The sequence below is a fragment of the Ruditapes philippinarum genome, unplaced genomic scaffold (genome assembly GCF_026571515.1).
Source record: "Ruditapes philippinarum isolate M1 unplaced genomic scaffold, ASM2657151v2 ctg1316_1_1_1_1, whole genome shotgun sequence".
Classification (NCBI taxonomy): Eukaryota; Metazoa; Mollusca; class Bivalvia; order Venerida; family Veneridae; genus Ruditapes; species Ruditapes philippinarum.
The window spans coordinates 192,350-214,926 of NW_026858836.1; the positions used below are offsets into that span (position 1 = coordinate 192,350).

Below are 22,577 nucleotides of genomic sequence, written 5' to 3' on the forward strand. Positions count from 1 at the left end.
TTTATGTTTAAGTGACCATGCTTTTCAAAAAGGTGTCGTATGAATTCAATCATAATGATCCTATACTCGAATTGAAATTACTTGTTGTGAAGAAAAAAAATATAAGGAAAAAATCATTCCAAAAATAGGGATACACGATGACAATGTTGTACACAGGAAGTGTTTTGTGATGATTGTTATGATGATGTAATGGTTCAAAATATAAATTCAAGTCAAATCTTAACAAAGCTTCTCTTTAATCTAGAAAAGGTTTATGTAACACATTCACGTGCAATGTTCTCATATTATTTGATCAGCTGCCGTATCTGAATGCCACAAGTCCAATAGTAACTATGGTGAGACTGTATTGCTCTTTGTTGCTTCGCTATTTACGAAGCAAAAACAGTCAAACGATTGAAGAGGTTGTGGTAGGATATTATCTCGAATCGTACTTTATTTTCTGTATTGCTATAAAACAGATAAAATGATACCAACTGCTTGATATTATGTAAAGTAACCAATCATATAGTGAACTCTAAAATGCCATGATCTTAATAAGTTATAGATTAATTTTAAAAGACTTGTAACGTGAAATACTTACTCAATGCGATGGATAGAAATAAACGTTTATGAATTTATATATATGAATAGATCTTTACAGGATAAATTATCAAACCCACGGTAAGCTGTTTTGTTGTTGTTTTTTTATAATTGTGTTAAAAATTTTACATTAAACATAGTGTACTCTGATCTGTTTCTTTCACTTTTTTGTACAAATATAGTGTGTCGAAATAATTTATGATTTATAACATTTCAATAGCGTAATTGCTGATAGCCTCGGTAACGCAAGTTTTTGTTGTTGTTTTTTTCTAAATAAAATGTCTAAACCTACGTAGAACTTAATTGAGTTTTAAAAAATGATGTTCAATTATCACCGATAGTTGATTTTGAAATTTTGTTGTAGAGAAGTTTTAACGGCAAATAAACTCTCATTTGTTGCAATAACATGTGTTTTTGTAAATTCTGTTGTTTAATATGCTTTCTCGTCTGTAATGATAGGTAATTACCTTTTATAAACAGAAGCTCTTTCTCAAGATAACGTCCGATGATCATTTAAACAGTATTATTCTAATGTTTATATAAACAATGACAACAACTTTTTCAGCATTAAGTTATATATATTACTTCTAGCCTACAAAATGGCATTTTTTTATAACGTACTTAAAACGCATAATGTTTTTATATTGAGAATACTTTAAAGCATTAGTAAATTGCATTAACAATACAAAACGTTTATGAAAGGTTTAACCGTTATCGATAATGAGCAATGTTATAATGATTTGTATCGATTGTTGTTATATATCAATCGCTACCAATAACAGCATTTTGCATGTTGTGATTAAGCTTAACTTTATCTGTAAAGTTACAATTTTTGCGGTATTACAAATTATTTTGGAGCGGATGAAATAAATGTGTGTGGTTTTATTTTAATTAACAGTACCTTGTATTTTGACTTCAAATCTGATTTAAGGCTTATGCAAGCAAGTAACATTGACGTATAATTGTTTCTGATATAGTTCATTCATAAGAAAAAGTAAATAAAGACATAAGACATGTTTGCAAATATGAATAGCGGATCTATCTGATTGTGAAGTAAATTAGGCCAAGAGTTAACGTGTCTTGCTTCGATAGTTTATGTCCAACTGAGATCAGGATTATGTATCTTTTTATGATAACTTATATTAAGTCTAGGTATCGGAATCGCGAGTTATTCAAATAATTTTAAATATGCCGTCATGATCGGCCTTGAATAAGTCTGACAGTATAAATCTACCCTATTCTGCCTTCTTACTTTACGACTATACGATATATAGAAAGTTAACCGATGGATATTCCTCCGTGTTTAGCATGGTATGTTCAATACGAGTTCATACGGTGAAATAAATATTGTTACAGGCGTACAGGACAGTTAGTTAAACCAAATAGATTTAAGAATTATTCTCGAGCATCAAGAACTTTAAGCGAATTTACACTGAGTTGAATGTTCTCTGTTTGCGGACAATAAATGATAAAGAACTGTGAAATGAAAACTGTTGTGAAAATATTGAAACATATTTGTATTGGAACTGCATTATTTTTAATTTGAGTACATGGAGAAAATTTAACAAAATATACATATTTGTACTCAGTTTAGGAAATAAAATCGTCATAAAAAGGGTAAGTCCAATTTGTTTTACAACAAACGTGGTTTTTAGCAATTACAGTTGATATCTAAAATTATGGTTAATCAGCGGTAATCTACTTTATAAACTGTTCTTTAAGAAAAGAGGTTAATTTCAAGTTGTTATATTGCAGACAAATTACAGCAGATATATCATCGTGTAGTCTCGTCAGATCAGATATTATTTTACTATTTGGTTAAATATCAAAACAAATCGAATACTTAGATATGAATTTCTCTAAAGCTGATTGAAGAATGTTGTTTAATATTCTTGCAGGAATTTTCCAATTTTCTTAAGCGTTGAAAAAGAAAATTTGCGTGGAACATCAGCGTGCTTTAATACCCTATCTTTACCTTATATATTTTTACCGACTTTATCGATGACATGTTATACAAAAATTTCAACCAAAGCAGAGAATTCTTGCCTTAAGAAATTCAATTATAAAACTCTTTTGAATCGGAAAATTAGTTACTAATATAACACTGCCTACAGTTGTTGAAAATGCATAAAAGATATGTAAAGGTTATTTTATCAACGCATAAAAGATATGTAAACCAACATATTGTATTGAGTAAATATCGAGATATACTTAATTTTCAGCTGCATGTCATTATGTATGTGTTAGTAACCAGTTGGTTGAATCATTTGTCTGCAGTATGCTCTCACACCTTCATAAACTGTACTTGGTTAACTGTTAGTACTTTTTCTGTAATATACTTATAAGATGACATTGCCGATATTATTACGTTCAAATGTGAAGGGAGTTTAGCTCCGTGTTATTTAATGTGCATAAATTATATAAGAAAAAAAATAAACCGCTCCCTAACAAATTGTTCAGCGACTATTTAAGTAGGTGAAACAGTTCTTTCAAGATAGCGTCATCCGATTTTTAATGAATGTTTATTAACGTTATTTCTTTTTTCGTTTTTTATACTTTTGTGTCAACATTGTTAAAATACAAATCTTTTTTATATCGATTACAGACTGATTCATACAATTTTATTTATTTTGAGATGAGAAGACTAAATCACTGATATGCAATACTAATTAAATATATTATATCCTCTGAAATGTTTGTATATATTATGAAATCATTTGATTCCAGGTTTGATCAACACTGTCACATGGATTTCCAATATATTCAATTAGTAAAGTATTCTTATCGCCTCATATGGGAGTACATTATCCATGTTTATTCTACAATCCAAATGTTTGTTTAACAGAGATGAAATAATATTGGTAAATAACTTGATAAAATTACAACATGTTCAATAAATGGAACAGCGTAATCAATTTCTCTATTCTGGTTTGAATGAACAAACACAAATAGTTGATTTGCTTGTTAAAGAGGTAATTGGTATTTTTGCAGAATATTGTACAGCTGATTAAATTGTAAATACAGATATCAGTTAAAAACGTGCTTGCTAAAATGAGGTCATTATACATGGTTGTTGAGTGCAAAACCGAATGTTATTAGAGGAGAACAGGGTTCAAATTTATATAAGACAAGGCGCTAACCGAAACTTATATAGATTTTGCAGCTGTGTCAGAGTTCGTAGATTACTTTGCTGTTACTGTGCTGTATCTGTCAAAGTGGTAAACAAATCTAATGACTTAGGGAGCTTTAAAAAAGATGTGTTTGTTTTGAAAGTTTTAGGGGTGTTCTTCTTAAATTTATAAAACTGAATAATTTAAATATGTTGCATTTTCAAAAAATAAATAAAAGATACCTACAACATCCTGAATTTCACTTTTTATATTTAAAACTATATAAAAATAGCAAATTCATTTAAAATGAGTTTCTACCATCAGCTGCGTTCTAAGAGAAATTATATGCAAGAATTAGACGGCTCATTGGTTATAAAATACATTTTCCGAATGGCAGTCGAGTAGAAAAATTGCTAAAGCATGTTTAATTTATATCACATATATAATGATACTATATTGCAGATCTCTGTAATATGTAATTTCTTTTTCAAACTTTATTACTTTTACATTATTTGAGAGTTTATCAACTGAGAAATTGTTGTTGCTTAAGTTTGTCCGTAGGCTAATCCCAAAATAAAAAAATATTATATTAACTAATAGTATATTATATATAAAATATTTAGATGAGACAAGATGCAACAGTCTATTTCAGAGATAAAGAAAATAATTCATTTATACTGACAATAATAAGTTTCAAGTTGTAAACAATCGCCCTTCTGTCCAATTGTTTCATATTTGAATACTGAGCTATATTGGTGTATCGGATTTGAATATAATTATGTAGTCGCTGCTCATGTCATGCCAAAATGTTAACTTTTAAAATCATGAATGAATGACATTAAAAGTAGGAATAAAAATAAAGATTTGGAAAAAATATAGATGTGAATACCAGTTAGTGTCGTTCTACAGCCACTAAGTCTAACATGGTAAATTGCTTTCTTATGTTGAGCTCGGATTTAACCGCCTACTTATATTTCTGAATCATATTCCGTATTCTTATCTACTCTTCTTCTCTCGTATTAGCTATATATCGCTTGTTTCGAGGGGTAATTGCTAATTTGTATATGAGAACACTCTCAAAAGAAAATATCGTACTTGTTTAGGTATATGCAAATTAGCTAGATTTATTTGAATAACCTCATTCATATTTTGATGACTAATTTTGATAGACATTTTAAATAAATACTATGTGCACTGTTATGAAAGGAATTACTCGCGAGATAATTCTGAACGATAAATCATTGCTATTAATTTGCTCTTATAATGTGTTTAATCCTAAAATACAGAAACAATCAGAAATGTTCCAATACTCAGATAACGACATTCACTTCAGGCTATGTGTTAAACTAATCTCTTTCAACATCTTTGTAAACTTCATCATCAATAAACATGTAGAAAGAAAAAAGCAGCTTGAAAACTCTTTGACTTTTTAAATATATGTTTCATTTTACTTATGCATATCGAGGATATTCGTTTCAAAGTGTTTTTTCTGGGTTTGTTTATATACTTATAGCTCACATCTGAATATCAATTATTATTCACTTACAATCTCCCTATTTTATTGCAGTTCATATGAAAAATAATAAGATAGAGAAAATCTGAATCCCTAAAGAACGCCCAAAATGACAAAATTGAAAATGCTGCTCGCTCTGTTTGATCGAGTCTGTTCATGGACGGTACTGAAAAGTGCAAGTTACCGTCCCCGCCTGCTAGCGCTAACTTAAGCAGAATTCAACATTTATTCATGGCAATTGTGAAATTACGTTTTATTAGCAGAAACAGGTACCAATGTTTAATATGTAATAGCAAACAGAAAGAGCATTGACACACGAGGCTATCTTGATTTGTACGAGGGGCGTAGCCCCCGAGTATAAATCAGATTGTCGAGTGATTTGATGTTCTTTCTCTTTTTAATGTTATCAAAATAAAAGCACTTTCCCTGTCGTCAAGATATGTAAACCACAGAAAAATGTAACCAATTAACGAGTATATGCATATGAATTTTTTTATCATTAACCCTCTCCCTGCTGTCGTTTAAATAAGTAGGCCAATCAACGAGCATACCCGAACTGGACTAATAGGGCAGCGTTTTACTATCATGGCGTAAGTTTTTCGTAAGTATTTTCGTAACTTTACGCTTGCGTTTAAACTTACGTAAATTGTTTCACAAAACGGTCGTAAGTTTTTCCTTAAACGTGCATTAAAATAGTGCGTAACTCTTCAGAAGAGGTTTAAGAATAAGTCAATTAGGAGGCGTGGTAATATTTAATGAACGCAAAAGTTTTCAAAATAGGCTAAACTGGTATTTCGTACAGTCATCTACGGATACTCAGGAATTTTGCTTGGTAATTCGTATTTTTAAGTGCATATTGTGCCAACAGCCATCCATCACAAAGGGGTTCTTCTCGATTTTAAATAAATGCATTTATAGTAAAGGAAAACCCTATATGATATACAGATATTTAAAGGGTTTTTGTTTGTTTTGAGAAGTGAAAAAACTGTTATGTCCGTAAGTGAAAATGTGTTTTTTTTTTCTCATTTTTATATGAAATATTTAGTTTATTCACATAACCCACATTTTTTAAATAGTTTTTTTTCTCTTTATTTATTTTTATTTTATTTATCTAGTTTACAGCTATCAAGTAAAGAAAACCCCTTGATAACCGCCACATGCAAACAAAAGATTTAAACGATTTTAGTCATCATTGCAGTTTTTTTGTGAAGTAATGATATCTGAATATTTGCCATAAAAAATAAGTGCAACAGATAATTTTATGTACATTTGCAAATCATACAATTTAATGAACATATGAAGTTCATCATCATTTTGAGATACTCTCCTATTCCGTCTTCATTTACTTGATATAATTAAAAGACTTTTTGTCTAAAAGCTGATTGGACAACTTTCATGTACGTACAATTTTTTTTACTAAATTTAATTTTAAATAAATCCATAAAGCCACATTATCCTCTCCTTGCTTCGAATTTACTTTTCTAGAGCTGCTTCCATCATTAAAATATATAAGCACTCACAACCGTCTCTAAAATTCTCGATTTCCTGCTCTTCCATTATTCATAGATGATGTCAGTCTTACTTACGTAAGTTTTAAGTCAACAAATTTTAAGCGTAACTTTGCGTAAAAAATTCTTACTTACGCAAGTTTTTAGTAAAACACTTATCGCAATCTTAGGCGTAAGTACGTTAGTAAAACGCTGCCCAGGTAACGAACTGTGCATTTATGATTATACCATTTAATTAACTGCAACTAATTTTCAATGAAAAAAATCTCCAAACTAAGTTACAACAATTTTTATATACTCCGGAAAATTATTATTTAAGGATAAATTGTGTTTCTATGTTATAATCAACTAATGACAATGGAGGGATTACATTCTAAAACTAATAATCATGTATTTAAATCAGTCATTCTAGTAAGCCTTATTTTTTTTTTTTTTTTCAGGCCCCACATGGGGAAACCCCATTTATTCGCTTCGTCATATAACCATTTGTTGGTCGAAGCACATCCCACAATGGTTTTACAATTATTTGTTTTCATGCATATGAACGGTTATACCAGATGTGGAACCAATGTAATGAAAGAAAAAAAAACAACAATTACAAAAAAAAATCAAAAAGAAAACACACACACACACACATAACACACACACACACACACCAACGCACGCACGCACGCAAGCACGCACACACACACACACACACACACACACACAATAACAACAACAACAACAAAAAACACAAAGAGACAGGGACGACACATGCATTTATACTCGCAATTATAACCGTATTTTTTTAAGAAATAGTTTCAAAAGCATCAACAGTATATAAAATCTAAAGCATGCTATTTTGGCTTGAATTTTTTCTTAATTACTTAAACTCAAAAACAGTACTTTTCAGTGTAGAATAATATTTTCTCAGCTGACATTTTTTCTTTTTTAAAATATAAAAATAAATTTTCTAAAAGACTCCAAACATTTTCAAATTTCGGTAATCTATTATTTATGATTGCTACCTCTTTTATCAGTCTTGAGCTTTTGTGTTATAAAGTTTTTGGCTGCAATCATTGATAAAGAAAGATCAAGCATTTTACACTGATAAATATACATTTTAAAGTATACTAAAAATAAGTTTTTTGCGTTAGATAAATCATCCTTTGCATTATAGCCAAACATCATTTCTTTTATACCCAAAGATAAAAAGGGTGCTTCATTTATTTTAAGAAATTCATTTATAAATTTTCTGACAATGGGACACAGCCAAAATAGATGCTCAATGCTTTCAACATCATTACTACAAAAAGAACATAAAGGACTTTCTTTATACTTAATTTTGTATAAAAGATGATTGGTTCCAATAATCCTGTGTAAAATTCTTGTTTGGAACCATTGCAACTTAGCACATTTTGTAATTCTAAAAGGCATTTCGAATATAATTTTCCATTCGTTTTTCACTAAAAGCCAAATTAAGGTTATTTGTCTATTTTTCAATACTTGTTGGCTTTGATTTGTTTTTTATTTAATATATTATAGAAAGGTTTTGCTCCATTTATGTCTGATATAATATCTTTAAAGTATAGCGGTATGTCTGGGCCAATGCTTTTCTGTTGGATGTTATAGATTATATTATATTTATTTAAAAATTGCTTTACTGATAGAATCATACCGTTGAAAATTAAGATATTAGATTGGACATTGTATCTTTTTATAAATTCATTATAAGATAAAAACTTTCCATCAGATATAAGGTGTTCTATGTTACAAACTCCAGCATCGAACCATGATTTTAAATATACGCTTTTTGAACCATTAATATGTTATTGTTATAAAATAAAGGATGTTTTCCGAAAGAATGATTTTCGATTGGAATTAATTCAATATAGCGTGAAAATGCTGTAAAAGTGTCCTTCCAAAAAGATTGTTTGTTTCTTTTGCAAGTTTATCAAAATAATGGTTTTCCGCAGTGAAAAAACTTTTGCATATCTATTTTGTCGTAAAGAATACTTTTCCAACTAGCATTTGAGATTATTCTTTTAAACCATGTTATTTTTAATGACATGATAAAGGCAGAAATATTTATCATCTGCAAGCCGCCCTCATCATAGTTTTTTACAATAACGGAAGACTTAATTTTTACATTTCCTTGCCAAATAAAGTCATAAAACATCTTATTTAATACACTGATTACATTTTCAGAAGGGTTTGGTAGTGAAATGAATAAATGATTAAGAGATGAAATCAAAAGAGATTTAATGACAGCAATTTTACCTATTGGTGTGAGAAATTCTTCTTTTCCAATTTTGAATAACCTTTCGGATATTTTCTATTCTTTCGCTATAATTTAAATCTATTATTTTACTTAAGTCAACATGAAAATTTATGCCTAACATTTTAAATTGATGTTGATTCCAAGACAATTTCCATCTTGTTTTTATACTGTTTTGAGAATATTTCATTTTTCCTATCCACACAACCTTAGTTTTATCAAAATTAACATTAAGTCCCGATAGTTGTGCAAAATCTGACAAGATTTCCAAAGATTTATTTAAAGACGCACTTGATCCATCTAAAATCATTGTTGTGTCATCTGCAAATTGTGACAATTTATGTTCTACATTGTTAATGTTTATTCCTTTAATAATCTTATCATTTCTTATTTTTAAAGCTAGAACTTCAGCACATAATATAAAAATATAACATGAAAGAGGATCTCCTTGTCGGCAGCCTCTACCTATTTTTACAAAATTTGATAAAAAACCCACATTGATTAACAGCAGAAGTTGCATCCTTATATAAAACATCAAACCATTTTTTTTATAGACGGACCAAAGTTAAAAAAAGACAGAGTATTCTGTACAAATGACCAAGAGAGTGAATCAAAAGCTTTTTCAAAATCTATTAAAAGGAAAAGTCCAGGAATGTTATTTTCTTCAGTATACTGCATGATATCATAGATAAGACGGGTATTTTCTCCAATATATCTTCCTTTGATGAAACCTGTTTGATCTTTATTTATTAGTTTATCTAGAGTAAGTTTTATTCGATTCGCTATGCAACCTGCAGCAATTTTGTATACGGTATTTAGAAGTGTTATAGGTCTCCAATTTTTCACGAATTGTTTAGGTTTATTTTCTTTTGGAATACATGTTATTACACCTTGTGTTTGGGTCACTGACAATTTATTTGAAGTATAAGCATCATTGATAGCTCTTACCACAAAAGGACCTAAATTTTTTCCAGAATACCTTATAAAAATCTGCACTAAAGCCTGATGTCCCGGGCTTTTATTATTTGCCATATTTTGTAAAACTTTACTAGCTTCTTCATAATTTATATAGCCTTCTAATACATTGGATTCCGATTCACTTAAAACCGGTGCATCTATATTTTCCACAAATTGTAAAAATTGATCATTTGCATCATATGCTGATTTTTTGCTGAAAAGAGTTCTATAAAAATCTTCAATTTCTTTTAATATTAACTTTTGATCATTTTGAATACTACCGTCGTCTTTTTGAATCTTATGTATAGTCTTAGTTATGTAACTATGTTTTTCTAAACCGCAAAAAAAATTTGAAGGTTTTTCTCCTTCTAACGTCCATTTTGCTCTTGACCTTATAAGATAACCCTGAAGCTGAATATTTTTAAGTTCTTTTAGATTATTTTGCAATTCTTGCAATCGGTTAAGTTTATCGTCTGACAAGTTTGATTCGATTTCATGTATTTCATTTATTATTCTTTTTTCATCATTTCTTTCTTTTTTCTTAAGATAACTGCTGTAAGATATAGCTGTCCCTCTCAGTTCCATTAAAAGTGTTTCTAAAAACAACTGATCGTTTGTCGTAAACTGAATTTCATCATTTGGTATTTCTGATATATTTTCAAGGTTATATATAGGTAAAGCATACTGTTTTTTAATATCAACTATTTTTGTCTGTATTTTATTCAAATGATCTATATCTTTTAAAAGGATATTATTGTTTCCATAGACCTTTTCCATTTATAAAATCATTAAACTTTATCTTCAATATAACAATTGAATGATCTGACTGATAGCTTGTCTCAATTTTAATATTTTCTACATGAGGGAAAATTGTTTCAGTTACCAGGAAAAAATCAAGGCGTGCTTGTTGGAGTGGAGTCGGTTTACGCCAAGTGTATCTGTTTCAGATTTGGAAAAAATTCTCTGAATGGATCAACAAGATTTCGCTGATCAATATTTTGTAATATAAAATTTCTAGCTTTAATATTATTTACAAATTTATAGTTGTAATAATCTTTGTCAGGATCTAGAACTAAGTTAAAATCTCCACACAGGATATAAGAATCGTTTCCTATTCTGTCAATGATATCAAACAGTTCACTGTAAAAAATTGGTTGATCTGTATTTGGACCGTAAAGATTTATAAGGGTTAATCTTTTTTCCTCAATTGTTAAGTCTAAAACAATAAAGTTTCCTTTGTTATCAATATGTTTGCTATGAATATTATATTCAATATTTTTATTAAAAAGAATTGCAACTCCCCGTGAATTGGATGTCCCTTGGCTCAGTAAACATTCACTATTCCATTCACAGTATATATTTTTATTCATATTTAACGTTAAGTGTGTATCTTGTAGACAGTAAATACTGCAATTTTTCTGCTTCAAAAATCTAAATAAATCAATTCTCTTTTTTGAACCGTTAAGACCTCTACAATTCAAAGATAGGATATTTAGGCTACTTGAATTCATCTAAAACGTATATTTGAAAAAGAAAAAATACATGCTTCAAGGAAGGTAATGTGAACAAAACACAAACACATCAATAAATCATTCATACATACATAAACAGTTACAGACACACACACACACACACATATATACAAAATAAACACAGAAAGGACAATTGTTCCCAGTATAAAACTTGAGAAAAATAAATAAATCACTTATAGACTGGATATATTTTTCATTTTGTATAAATGCAAAAATGTGAGAGTAAAATGAACCCAGATGGCTGGACTATTCTTCTTTTTCTTCTATATATAAACAAGTGCTTGAAAGACACTGTCTTCTTTTTACCAGAATAATTCAGTTTAAATAAATATAGCTTAAATAAAAAAAGTAATTTGAAAAATCGAGCTAAAATTAAGATATAAGCGTCTGATATTTTCTTAAAAGCTTACATTTATTTCTTAGAAAAATAAAAAACATAAAAAGAAAAATGGTATACAATTTACTTTGAGTAAAAAAAAATATACAGAAAAATGCATAAAAAAGTTTCATTGTGAGAAAAAAAAAGAGAACAGTTCAAACCAATAGATATTAATTTTGGGCATCATATATATTTAAGCATACAGTAAATGCTAAGTGTTGATTCTTGCAGAGATATAACTTTAAGGCATAATATGCACTTTTATAAAACTGACTTCTAAGTATTTATGCATTTATTATGTGCTGCATGAATAGAGTGATGGAGAAAAAACAAAAACAAAATTGTTTAAAGCACAATGAATAGTGTATCACTAAATTAAAGTTATATTGAAAAAGAACCTCAAAGTAATGTCTTTGCGAAAAAGCGAAAAACAAAACGAAACAGAAAAGATCATTACAGAGAGATTAAAAAAAAACAACAAAAAAACATGTTTAAACATACTAAAAAAAAAATCTATCTTTGTAATTATTTTATTGATTATATTGATTTTTATTAATATTATTGCTTATATTATTGTTTTTATTATTATTATTTATTATTATAAGTCACGCTAAACACAAAGATATGCATGAAAAATATCTAGGGTAATGTCTTGGTAAAAAAGACAAGATCATTACAGAGACTATACCAAAAAAAGATTGAATAAATAAACAACAAAAGCAAAACAATTTTTTTTGCTAAATGTCAAGTATATGTAGACATTTGTTATTTTAAAATCATTGTAACTTAAGTTTTAGCATTTTCATATTCCGTAGAACTGTTTATTTAGGGAGAAAACAATTTAAAGTCAAAGGCTGTCCATATTATCATGTTTTATCTCTAAATAGTCTATTTGGGATTTCCTTTTCCTGGCCACGGAAGGTTCAACCAGTAATCAAAATCGACAAACTTGATTTCTTTTGTCTTAAATCGTTTTATTCCATTTTGGTCGTCCATGAATGTCGCAAAAATCTTTCCATCCGTACACTAGCATTTTTTTACTGCATTTGTATCTTTAAGGCGAAAGAGAAGATAGCACCTGTTGATTCAACCACGTGAGATCATGGTTTATGAAAATATCTGTTGTTTTCAATCTCTTTATTTTTTCGAAAACTTCATTTTTAACTTGTCTTCGTACAAACTTTTACAATAACAGGTCGATCTTTCCCTTTGTACTGCCCTAACCTGTGTGCTATATCAATGTTCTCTTCTGTTATTGACATTGAAAGTTTTTCGTTCAAAAGGGACACGACCTTTGTAGTTGTTTCCTGAGAGGACTGTTTTTCTGAATCGCCAGGAACACCATATATTCTAATGTTGTTTCTGCGGCCTGTCATTTGTTTCAGTTTCTCGTCTGACCCTATCACGAATACATTGCATTTTGTCCTTTATTTCATCTAATTCATTTTGTTTGTTTTTCAAATCTTTTTAAAGTTGATCTGTTTCAGACGCCTGGTCATGGACACTCCCCTCAAGTATTTCCAAACGCTTTACGAGTGAGCTGAATAAGCCTTATTTACATTAATCAGTACTATTGATCTTGTAAAATACCAGTTTCTTTCTCTAACAAGTGTATGCAACAGGGATATGTACTGCCATAATGGTGATTAATTTTTACTACCATAGATGCGTGTATAAATTGTAAAATGCCATTAAAAAAAATTAACAAACAACTTATTTAAGCGTGATAGAATATAGAAATACTGAAAATTGTAACTGACTTTTAAAAATTAAAAGAAAAACAACAGAATTTGAGATATTGAGAGAATTAGAGAATTTGTCATTTTATGGGCATTCTTTGTTGTGATTTCGTAAAATTCTCACACGTTAAAAAGGGTAGTTTTTATAACAATACCTAAAACACAAGAAAACCCCAAAATCTCCCCCCACATTGCAATTTTATACTTTTTATTAAACCTTTACCTCCCCGGGAAAAGGTTGCGTTTTAAATTTTTTGTATAAAAAAAACTTGTATCGACAGTACAGGGGGTTTATGTGATTTTTTAAAAAGGGAAAAAAAAGACGAAAATTTTTTCAAATTTAAATTTTTTGGTTTTAAAATTTTTTTTTATTTTTTTTCAAATGGGATACCTATCCGAGAAATTTAAGCATTTTTTCAATTCACCACTAAGAAAGATTCGTATCGGAAAAACATTTATTTATCCTAAATTTGTTTTGTAACTAAAACTTTGAAAAAAAATCTTTAAATCTAATTAGCAATAAAACACATTTAATAGCTATCGAAATTCAATTTCCGCTTGGTTTACTTTTATAATAAGTATATAAATTTGTAATTCTATCTAAAATAAACTACCCATTATGAGAGCTTAAGAACGCAATTACTGGTTTCCGCAAGCAAAATGTCCTGTTTATTGATATATCTACTGTTTGCTATATACAAACGTCTTTAAAGGTGATGTTAGCATATTGATTTTAATCAAATATTTCTTTACCTGATATCAAAATCTAGCCTTTGTCGCTTTTATTGACATGTTTTTCATTTACTGTCTTACATAAATATAGGAATAATTAGAGGCACAAACACTAATAACGTGACATAGGATTTAAACCATACTAATATACCATGATTTTACATGGCATTTGCATTATCCAATAGGATTCTGTAATTGTATTACCAGTCATTTAAACGTTTGTTTTGTCTGTGCTATATTTTACAATGATATTACACGATGGAGCATTGAAAGAGTATATCATTTTCTTGTTATGTGTGTACAATATCAGAGGTGACTTGTATAATAAATTTACGTAAAATAAATGAAATTTAAAATCAGAGAGGACTTTGGAAAATAAGTTAAATACCGACACAGCTTTGTTTGTACTTGGTCTTGAAGTGGATATTTGATACGACTAATAGGAGGAAAGTATCTGTAATGGTATGTACTGCGTTTTCTCAGTATTCATTAGTTACATATTATGTTAAAAAACACTTTATACCTCAGAAACGAATAATTGTTTCCTTTTTTCAAAAAGGGCAAACATAAGTATGATAATATTTAAATAACGATTTAAGAAAAACATAGCTCTTAATGTAAAGTTGAATATTATAAAAGTAGACAAATGTAAACAATGTAGTATTTTGACATCTATACAAAGTACTAAATAACTATAATTATACTTATTGCAAAAAAGCAACCAAACATTCTACTTCTTGAAGTTTAGTACATACTGTTGTCGAAAGCAGTTGTTTTCTATAAATTATAACATTTATAACAAACCGATTGACTGGTATTGAACATTTGTAGGGTGAATGCATCGGTCAATATTTTAAGAATAGGTAATTCGATTTTTATGTTTCATGTTCTAAAAAGATTGATATAACAAATGGCAATAAACATAACATAAAATCTGAAGTTGTCACAAAAAGTTTACGTTCTTTATGATCGGAAAGTCTCTGTTTAACAAGTATGACTTCGGACTACCATACTCTGCTGACTGTTTGATGGAATACATGTCAGAATATAAACTACAATTAACGACATATTCATAAAGTTTTTAAAAAAAAAGAAAGCACTGTGTTATTAAGATGGTTGAAATAAAAATAATGTTTGTATTGTTCAGTATCTCAATATATGAAACAAATAAAATCAGGGAATTAAGAAAGTTTACAGAAATTATAAACCAAACAAAATATGTCGGTCTCTTTTTTCTGTTAGAGACTTTATCAATCTTTTAGACTGATACTTGACATGAAAATGAAGTGTATTAATTGTCATCCAATCTTTAAGATATTTGTTCATTAAAAAGCAAATGATGCATTATATCTTTCGTTTCATTATAAACATCATCAGCAATGTAAGTTGCATTGGCTAACGTTAAAATTGTGACTGTTATAAACGTCCTTCATGTGTGCAAATCCCTTTTAATCAATTATATAGGTTTTAACGATTAAGTAAGGCAACTATGAATATTTAGAGCATAATCACTATTCATTCATCTTTTCAACTTTATATGAATCATAAAAGACTATAAATGTATCAAAGTAACGTTAATTAAATGCATGCTAGCTTTATGAAAGAAAACAAAAATTTAACTAAGGTAATACGCAGTATTCTACATATAGATAATATTCTGTTTTTCGTCCAGCTTGATATATTGTTAACAGAAAAAACTAAATAATTATTAAACATCTTTGAACGATGCGAAATAATTAACATTTGATTTATTTGGTAAGAAATCGCCATTGATTCAAATCCAATCATATTCAAAAGTTTTGAATCGAAAACATAAATAAAAGAATAAGCAATCAACAATTAATGATAAAGAGTATTCCGATGATAAATTTCCAGGTTCTGATGTTCTTGCAAGAACAATAACAGACGTTTAACCTTAATATTTTTTTTGACGAACACATTATTTCAAGAAGTATAATTATTTAAGGATCAAAAAATTCTAAGATATCTCTTTTTATCTCTTCACTGCGTTGTATTCAGTGTCCATTCTACAGAAAGCTCTTCTTAAACGAATTAAGTGCACTATTGTTTCTAGTAATTTACTAATAATTAAAGCCCTTTGTGTCCTCTCTTGCTATTTGTTCGATGCTCTACTGGGTCCCTTTACCATAGTTTAGTTTGGCTGGATTGTGTCATGGGGAAGGGTGTTCTAAGATATGTGTTCTTAGAGATATGTTCTATCGGGTGTGTTCTATTAAATGTTTTCCTTCCATGCGGTATGTTCTATGAGATGTATCCTATGGGATGTGTTCTAAGAGATGTGCTCTATGAGATGTGTTCTAAGAGATGTGTTATATGAGGTGTGTTGTAAGAGATGTGTTCTATGAGGTGTGTTCTATGAGCCTCGCTGTACCTATTTAATTTTTATTATACGTTATAATAATAGTTTATCTCTTGGGAAAACTATCCAATATCACTTGAGCATATTTATATTTTTAATATGATGATAATTGGAGTTATATTTATTGTATGACACTAAAGTATAAAGAACTGATAACTTTTTAGGAAAAAAAATGAATTGTTAGATAACTGTTAACACCTTGTAGATATCAGTGCATGTAACAAATTCTGTTTTAATAGTGAATCAACAAAATAATTTAACAAAATATAAACATTTGATAAGCTAAATATAAGTCATACAAGACAGTATTTCTAACACGCACGCGTGCTGAATTATCTGAATTATTTGATGATCGTGTCAGAAATAAAATAAAAAACATGAACCAAGATATCATGCAGCTGTATTGTAAAACAAATCAACAATATACTTCAGTGTAATTATAAAACAAGAAGCAACTTCTTCGTCTTTTGAAAAATGTAAATTCTGATAATGATAATGAAATGGATGGGGAAATTTCAATAAATAGCAGCAACAAAAACAAACAATTCAAACACAATATGAAAGATAGTAAATCTACCATCTTCTGTCAGTAGGTATTATTCTGTTTTATGAATGGAAGTTTGTTTATTCTAACCATAGCGTAACTAATGTAGATACCGCTGCATTTCTGGCTTAAGGACAAATGAAAATAAAATTTACATAAATCTGAGGTGCAAAAATAACTATCATAAGATTTAATTATCATTTTCCAGCTACTTTTTGGGAAAGCGCATTGAATTTGTATTGGAAATTCACTTTAATGCTTCATACTTAATACAATATTTTCAGACATATTAAATCATATTAGGTTCTTAAGTTCTTTATTCCCGAAGAAAAGAGTAAATTTGAAAACATTAACACTATTTTCAACCTATATGAATAAATAACATATTAAGATAGTTCGTTTAATTGATATATAACAATGCCTTAATTCAATTTCTATTATAAGTCGGTTCAGTATATAATGTTCAAGAATTCCACTCTGCCTACGAAATAAAGTAAAATTAACATGACATCACGTGTTAGCATCTCACATTAACCTTGTTGATTACACTAAATGACTCGTATTTTATGCATGCGATATTCTATTATATGAATGCAAAAATCGTGTCATACAATTTAATCAATCGTTAATGACAGCATTATCAACTATCATTAGAACCTTTGGGGAAAAGCAAATAAACAACAGAAACGAATTTCTCATAGGGATTGCTGACCATCTAATCCTCATTTATTGCTATGTTTAGAGTGGTGATTGTTCTCTAATATATTTAATTGTTTTTATATGGATCATGGTTAATGTCGTATTTATATTCACACAGGTATTAAATTGGGGCAGCCCGTATTATGCCAATCATAATTTTTAATAATAAATACTATGCTAAACTTTTAAACTTGAAAATATTAGAATTGCTATACAGTCTCTTTTAAATATCAAATAAATAAAATAAACGTGTTTTGACTTCACACAAAGTCAGAATCTTTTTTAAAAATACCATCTTTACTTGGCTATGGATTGTAGTTCCCTATACACAGTTTGTATATACTTTTATTCAAATAAGATAATTAAGTAAGAATTTAATAGGTGTCAATACATTTCTACGATAAAGGTATATTACTCAAAGTTGTGCACAGAATATCTTTAAATATCGATTTAAAAAAAGAGAGGACGTCTTAGAATGCAGCAATCTACATCTCATCTTGGACATAAAGATTTTTGCATGTTTTATCCTTGCGTTATAATACAAAACATATTTGTTAAATTCGTGGCATTAATTGCCAAAATTAATACAGTTTTAAACATTTGGTTTTTTACTTGAAAATTTAACTAAATTATTTTAAAATGAAATTGGCATTTATGTCCACTATACCTATTCTGAGCGTTTTAAAGTGTTTTTAGCAACTGAACTTTTGCTAAGAAGCTGCTAAAAATAGTTTTTGTATTTTTTAATATGTTGCACATCCGTTATAAGAGAATTAATGCATGTTCACGGCATAAGACTAATTTTACTGCATTTATTGACTATGTGATTTTTCCGGTACGATATGTTTATAACTCCATCCAACAGAAGATGTTCATTTCTTATTGTGTAACAAATTAGAACACTAATGTTAAAAGATTTATATCCTAGCGCAATTGAAAATTCTATAATACTGGTGTACAGTTTTTGAGTACAATACTGAATTTTGAAAGAGTACATAGCCTCTAAAACCTATATTGGATGTGCGCTAGGCAATAGAATAGATATGGTACTAAATAATGTATAATGATATGTTTTAACACAACCAATGATTAAGTATTGGTGACACACTTTTAGTAAAATAAAAAACTTTTAAATAAACCCTGAATTTGCATTATATTACAGCTACAGGTATTCGAGTGTAAAAATTGATTTGAAATGGAACTTTTGGAACGGAAATGAGGCCAAATAGAGTAAAAGATGGATTTCTTAATATGTTTTTTGTTGGGTTTTTTTGTTTGGTTTTTGTTTCGTTAGTTTTTCATGTTGTAAATACTGTAAAAACGATAACATTGATAACATTTAATCAAGCGTTAAATAGAATATATTGCTGCATATGTACGAAAAATTTCGGATGAGGGGGGGGGGGGAGAAAAGTCAAATTCATTTACTGCACGTTTATTGTTTCCTAACTAGACTTATTTATGGCATATACGGTAATGACATAAGGAAAGAATCTAGAGTCTTTTTTTTTCATATAATTATTGTTTTAATTTATTTAAGTTTTGGTTGATATACTGCATATTATTATGGAAAACTAATCGAATATTGTTAAACCTTACATAAATATTTTATTTTCTTCGCGAACATTCAAAAGTATTAATGAGTACATTCATTTTGCCTTGAGTATTTTCATCATTTAGATGAATATAGAAACGTTTTTAATCATGTTAATTGTATCCTTTTAATATATGTTGAAAAGAATGTCAGTGCCTGATTAAAAGATAAATAGATTATTTTCAAGACATGAAATGCAATATAATTATGATTTTTATATAAATATATTATCATTGAAACATGAGTATTATCTGTGTCAGTGAAATCAAAGCAAACAGTAGGTGCAGTGTACTTATATACATTCTGAAAGTCTTTAAAAAAGCTGACAACTATTAAACTGACTCTGCAATTTTCAATATTTTAATTTTTGATTTCTTTTCTCTCGTGAGACCTTTCCTTTTATAGGTATTACTTTTTAACTGCTTTGCTCTAATTGTAATAAATTGCCATATTTTTCTCAAGAGAAGATGATTCCATTTACCCATCTTTTGCCTCATCAAGTTTAGCACCTAGACAATAATTGTATAACAATAAACTTTGTCTATACTTCATTTAACTTCAAAGCATGTCTATGCAATAAATCAAACAGAAAAATTGACATCTTCATGCACTTAGATAAATATCAATCAATTAAACCAAATATATTGAATTAGTGATAACATTTATACACTTTCAGCTTCAAGTAAAACTATGATTAAATTGTCATTTTATCTTTAGCATTTCATAGTTTGAAATCCTGTATTACGTAATTTAATCTTCAATCCATGGATCAATGACGACATAGTAAAGAGGGTTGTACAATTCAATATGTTGACTGGCACTATAGAATGAAATTCATTCTTATGTAAACATTAATATTCCGCCATTTATTGTTAACAATCAAGGTGTTAATATATCACTTTTTTCAATTAAACTATAATTGCAAAACCCATTTGAGACATTAAATATTAATTGAAAAATGTATAAAAGTTTATCAAAATTTGATCGCTGAGGTACGAGACCTAATATGGTTTTTTGTCAATAGAGATCATTTATGTTCTTACAAATTCCACGTGTCCTTATATATATATTGTAGCTCATCCATTACAGTATTAAATTTCAGATGTATCACAAATATAGTTATATGGTGATTGACCAAAGTTGATAGTACAAAATGTTTAGGATAAATTATATCTATCTAACATATAAAAAAAACGTCCGACTCCTTTTTATAAATTGAACGCTACAGGTTAATTTCGATGGATACTTGGATCATGTGAGTTATTTAAAGCTCATGCGAATTAAATTATAAAATTGAAACGAATAATGACAAAAAGGAAACTTATTTTGATTCTCATCTATTCACTCACTATATACCCTTAAATGAGCATTATAGCATTTTAAATTATGTTTATTAAATCCCTATTTACTTTATAATCGAATATATAGGTAAGGATTATTATGAATATCGGTTGGATAATATAATTGCAACTCTTGATGCCTGTTTAAAATGTTTTATAGATTAGCACTTTACTAGAATAGACAGTAGTGTAAGAACAATGTACTGAAACTTCCAGCACCTACATTGTAAGCATATATATTGCGTGTTTTGTGAAATTTATTTCATGTTTTTATACAATTTTAATTGTAGAAGTAAACGGATTATAATGCCAGCTAAAGCATTTATTGCCGACAGAAATATTGAAACGCTATTTAAGCGTAAAATCAAACTTTAGAAAGAATGAACAGTATTCATGTCATTATATTTTGACTGATCTCTGCACAATTCACTTGTCAACTGCTCACAACAGCATCACAATTATTATGTGTTCTTACATAAACTATGTTAACCAGTGACTTTGTATTATCCCAGTGTAAAAATGCAGTTTGCAAATTGTTATTTAACTGTCAGCACAGGAAAAGGTTAGCGCATGTTCAGAACGAGAACAAATGACGTTATAAGTGAATTAAACCGAGCCAGCAGTACTAGTACTTTAAATTTTGCTGTTTTGGGGCGTTCCGGAAGGTTTCCGGGTTTTTTAACCATTTATAAGCGTCTTTATATTGCCGTGTAATAAGCACAACATTTAATTAAATTAAATTCCTCTAAACAAGTCAAAACAACATTTGATCCGCGCAGTCTGATCAGGATCCATGCTGTTCGCTATCAGTTTCTTTACTTGTAATAGGGTTGGTAAGCGAACAGTATGGATCCTGATCAGACTGGGCGGATGCGCAGGCTGGTCTGGATCCATGCTGGTCGCAAACCCATTATATTGGTTTTTCATGACACGGTTCATTTCATTTGACCAACAATGTGTCATGGATTTCCAATATATTCAATTAGTCAAGCAGTCGGAGAAACTTGTTCTTCATTTCAAATGTTTATCTAACAGGGATAACATGATATCAACAAATACCATACAATATAAAATTACAGCATTTTGAATAAATGGTACAGCATTGCCTTGTTTTCCGGGAGTACGAATACACAAGTGAAGATAATTGATTTAAATATTAATAGAGATAATAAAGTTAAGTACCGAAGGCAAAACCTTTTATCAAAGTAGAAACAAAAATGTGAAGTTGAGTGGTGCCCTTGGGTACTACCGCGGTACTTAGTATTTCCGTAAAAATGACATATTTTCACTGACATGTTATTCCATTAAAAAGCGGAAGAGCTATAAATATGGCATTGTTCATCCAGATTTTCTTCTTTAATTTCATCCGTCTGTCTCTTCGTCATTTTATCACTTGGACGTAAATCTACAACTAGATTAGTGAAAAACTCAAAACTTCATATGTGGTTATATCTCATTAGGAAGAGGTGCATTGCTAAGGAATCATAACTCTCTTATAATATTTTTAAGTTATTTCCCTTTATTTTTTTTCTTATCAGGCTTATTTTATGATCAGTCACATACTGTGTGTCCTCAATACTATACTATTCTGATATATTATACCTTATATTCTTTATTTATATAAGTGTCCGCAGGTCTTTAAAAAGTATGATATTCACGATGACGTCAACGGTATAGTCACCATCTGAGCGGTTTTTGTCGGATCGCTAGA

At 29.0% G+C, this 22,577-nt stretch overlaps 1 protein-coding gene across 1 annotated transcript in view; it reads left to right on the forward strand.

Annotated features, from left to right (window-relative positions):
• The first annotated feature begins 383 nt into the window (after window positions 1-383).
• The window catches only part of LOC132754440 (guanylate cyclase soluble subunit beta-2-like), a 49,091-nt gene continuing 26,897 nt past the window's right edge, over window positions 384-22,577 (forward strand). The window contains exon 1 of the mRNA XM_060745068.1: window positions 384-660. The gene's annotated coding sequence lies outside the window, so the exon portion shown is untranslated. The remainder of the gene's footprint in view (window positions 661-22,577) is intronic.